General features: G+C 48.6%; 1 long non-coding RNA gene across 1 annotated transcript; it reads right to left on the bottom strand.

Annotated features, from left to right (window-relative positions):
• Nucleotides 1-843: 843 nt before the first annotated feature.
• On the bottom strand, nt 844-3,669 carry LOC107183339. Its single transcript, XR_001514122.1, has 5 exons — nt 3,267-3,669; nt 3,135-3,162; nt 2,604-2,641; nt 2,463-2,500; nt 844-1,109 (listed from the first exon to the last, which is right to left on the bottom strand). It is a non-coding gene; the product is annotated as an uncharacterized LOC107183339 (long non-coding RNA).
• Between the last annotated feature and the right edge of the window lie 692 nt (nt 3,670-4,361).

The following is a 4,361-nucleotide window of genomic DNA, read 5'->3' as shown; positions in this document are numbered from 1 at the left end:
AAGGGAGAGATAAGTAGGTAGATAGAGAGAAACATTGAAGTAAGAGAGAAATATCAATCGGTTGCCTCCTGCATGTACTCTGATTGGAGATGAACCTGCAGCCTTTTGGTGTACAGGAGGATTGGTGTATGGGAGGACTGGTGTATGGGAGGACTGGTGTACGGGAAGATGCCCCAACGAACTGAGACACCCGGCCAGGGCTGGTAACTTCTGGGAGGAGTGGCAACAATAAGAAAAAAACTTATATTTTGCCTGGCCGGTGAGGTCACAGGTTCTGTTCCGGGCTCATGGCCTGGTTGTGGGCTGGATCCCCAGTAGGGGGCCTGCAAAGGCAGCCAATGGATGTTTCTCTCTCATCGATGTTTCTCTCCTTTTCCATTCCTCTCCCTTCCTCTCTCTCTCAAATCAATAGCCCAATATGTACTACTATTTGTAATACTTTAAACAATAAAATTAACAAACTTTGGACTGTTTTCTGAAGAGGGTGACACACAAAGCAGAACTACACTGGGCTCTGACCGTGGGTGACATCCTCTGGCTGTTCATGGAGAAAGTTCTGGGAGGGTGGAGGTGCTGGGCAGGGGAGTTGGTGCATCAGAAAGCTCAGAGAAGGGTCCAGGGTTCGATTCGGGTCAAGGGCATGTACCTCAGTTGCAGGCTCCTCCCCGGCCAGGGCCCCTGCAGGAGGCAACCAATTCATGTGTTTTTCTCACATCTATGTTTCTCTCTGTCTTTCCCCCCTCTCTTCCACTCTCCCTGAAAATCAATGGAAAAATATCTTCGGGTGAGGATTAAAAAATAATAAAATAAAATAAATAGAAGCATATTTGAAAAAAACACACACCAAAAACTTAATTTTATTAGTACGGATTATGTTCCGAGGACAGAGTGGTGTGGATTTCTGTCCAGACGTCTCAGCCACCTGCACCCAAAGCCCGTCCTCCCCAGGGGAGAAGTCCTTTCTCCAGGCTCTGGCCAGCCTCCTACACGTTCAACGTGGCACAGTCACCAGGTCCCGGGGCCTCCTCGGCCGGGACAGAGGCTGCCGCTGCCTCGGACGGTGTCTTGCTGTTTCCATCAGCACCGGTCCCTTCCTGGCGGTCTTCAATCTTTGGGGGAAAGAGATGGGTAGACATGGGCATGTATTGCTTTTTAAAATTATATATATATTCTTATTGATTTCAGAGATGCAGGAAAAGAGAGAGACAGAAACATCGATGATGAGAGAGAATCACTGATCGGCTGCCTCCTGCACACCCCACATTGGGGATTGAGCCCCAACCCAGGGATGTGCCCTGGTGGGGAATTGAACCGTGACCTCCTGGTTCATAGGGTATTGCTCAACCACGGAGCCACACTGGCTGGGCCACATGGGCATTTAGAGCGAGCTTCCAATATGGTAGCCTTGAGCCATGTAGGGCTGCTTAAATGTAAATGAATTAAAATTAAATTAAATTTGGAAACATGCCAGAGGAGGTGTTTTTCAAATGTGTGAGGCCACACGCGGTGGAGGCTGTGTTCCTGGACAGCGCAGCTCCAGGCCATTTCTGTATTGGCAGAGAGTCCCAGCAGGCAGCGTTTTACTTTCGTCTTTCTTTTTCCTCCATTGATTTTTTTAGAGAGAGTGGAAAGGAGGGAGGGAAGGAGGGAGGGAGGGAGGGAGGAAGAGAGAGAGTGGGAGAGAAAAACATGGATTGGTTGCTTCCCATATAGGCCCCAACTGTGGATCAAACCTGCCACCCAAGGGGATATATGTAATACTTTCATCACTAAAGATTAAAAAAAGAAAAACCGCCCTGGATGGTGTTGCTCAGTGGATAGAGCTTTGGCTTGCGGACTGAAGGGTCCCGGCTTTGATTCCCAGTCAAGGGCACATGCCCGGGTTGCAGGCTAGATCCCTAGTAGGGGGTGTGCAGGAGGCAGCCAATCAATGATTCTCTCTCATCATTGATGTTTCTATCTTTCTATGTTTCTCTTCCTCTCTGAAATCAATAAAAATATACATATATAAAAATAAAGAAAAAATATATATTTAATATATTTTATTGATTTTTTACAGAGAGGAAGGGAGAGGGATAGAGAGAGTCAGAAACATCAATCAGTTGCCTCCTGCACACCCCCTACTGGGGATGTGCCCACAACCAAGGTACATGCCCTTGACTGGAATCGAACCTGGGACCCTTGAGTCTGAAGGCCGAGGCTCTATCCACTGAGCCAAACTGATTAGGGCTTAAAAAAGAAAGAAAAACTCTGCAACCCAGGTATGTGCCCTGATCGGGAATCGAACCTACAACCTCTTGATGTACAGGACGACACTCCCACCAACGAAGCCACCCGGCCAGGAAACAGCACATGTTTTTAAACACGGTGTTCACTGGCCTCTAACTGTGTGAGCTGGGGCACCCTTGTAGCCGGAGTACAGGCTGAGGGAGCACCTGGGGAACCCGATGGGGAGAACTCACCGAGAGCGAGAGCGATGCCCTTTCCTGCTTGGGCAGATCTGCACTCGAGGAAAAAAAACACAGAGACTCAGTTCTCAGCCGGCAGGAGTCTGATTGTCATCTTTCTATCCAGCGACTCTCTCCTGGGTTCTTATCACTTACCTGAGGCCTCCTGCTCGGGAAAAAAGGAATGTCTAGTTCTGAGAGAGAGAAAGAGAGAGAGAGAGAGAAACACACATTGAAATATGGGATATGGCCCTAGCCGGTGTGGCTCAGTGGATAGAGCCTCGGCCTGCGGACCAAAGGGTCCTGGGTCTGATTCAGGTCAAGGGCACATACTTGGTTGCAGGCTCCTCCCCGGCCGGGGCCCTGATCGGGCTCGTGCAGGAGGCAACCAATCCATGTGTTTCTCTCACATCGATGTTTTCTCTCTGTCTTTCCCTCTCTCTTCCACGCTCCCTAAAAAAAAACCAATGGAAAAATATCCTCGGGCGAGGATTAACAAAAAACAAGTAAATAAAAAAAAATACGGGATATGGAGATTTTTGGAGGGATGATAAGGGTTGTGGAGAGGCGAGGAGGAAGGTCATGAGCACAGACGCAGAGAGGGAGTTGCCAGGGGGGAACGCAGTGGGGCTGGGCATGAGCAATGGGGTCTCTGAAGGATGGAGTCTGAGACTTCCAAGTACCTACCTCTTGGCGGACTCTTCATGGGATGAGCCTGCAAAAAAACACACGGGGGAAGGAATTTATCTGATGAGCGACTCCCCCTCTTCGCTCCCCTTCCCCAGAGGTTTCCACGGGCGTTTCTGCGAACTCACTCACCGGGCTGACTGCGCCTGTAGATGAGGATGACCGAGGGGAAGAGGAGGAAGATGGCGAGGCAGCTGAAGGCGGTGAAGAAGATGACCCGGCTGTCTGGGGGGACAGGAGCGGGTCAGAGCGGGTTTAGCAGAACAGGTAAGAGGAGCCGCCTTATTTCACTCAGCGCAGTGCCCTCTGGGCCTGCCATGCTGTCCCACGGGCGTCATTCCCTTCTTGTTCCTGGGAGAGCCACAGGCCGTGGCGTGCGTGTCCCACGGGCTTTTTACCCACTCGTCTAACGATGGGCACTTGGGCTGTTTCTGCGTGTTGGCTATTGTAAAGGTCGCGGTAATGAACATAGGGGTGCGTGTAACGTCTCAAAGGAGCGCTTTGGAATTTCTTCAGATAAATACCCAGAAGTAGACTCGCCGGGTTATACAGAGAAAGACAAAAAAACCATATGATCTCACTAATTTTGTGGAATCTAAAGAACAAAACAGATGAACAAACACAACAGAAACAGGCTCATAGATACAGAGAATAGGCGATGGTTGCCAGAGGGACTGAATTAGAGAGGTGAAGGGTCTAAGAAGTAGATGGACCCTAGCCGGTTTGGCTCAATGGATAGAGCATCGGCCTGCGGACTGAAGGGTCCCGGGTTCGATTCCAGTCTAAGGGCACATGCCTGGGTTGTAGGCTTGATCCCCAGTAGGGGATGTGCAGGAGGCAGCCGATCCATGATTCTCTCTCATCACGGATGTTTCTATCTCTCTCTCCCTTCCTCTTTGAAATAAGTAAAAATATATATTTTTAAAAAGTCAATGGGCAGTTACAGAATAGTCATGGGGGTATAGCATAGGGAATATAGTGAATAATATTGTGATAACTGTGGATGGTGCCAGGTGGGCACTGGACTTATCAGGGTGGTCACTTTGTAAGGTATATATATGTCTAACCACACTATACTGCACACCTGAAACTAACATATGTCAACTGAAATAAAAAAATTTTTTATCTTTTTAGAAAAACACGTGGAGCTGCCACTTCAGAGTAGGAATGTCCCAGTGCTTTAAGCATTTTTAAATATATATGGATATATTTAAATATATAAATATA

This window comes from Myotis davidii, unplaced genomic scaffold (assembly GCF_000327345.1).
Source record: "Myotis davidii unplaced genomic scaffold, ASM32734v1 scaffold620, whole genome shotgun sequence".
Lineage (NCBI taxonomy): Eukaryota > Metazoa > Chordata > Mammalia > Chiroptera > Vespertilionidae > Myotis > Myotis davidii.
This window is presented reverse-complemented; position numbering and strand designations above follow the sequence as displayed.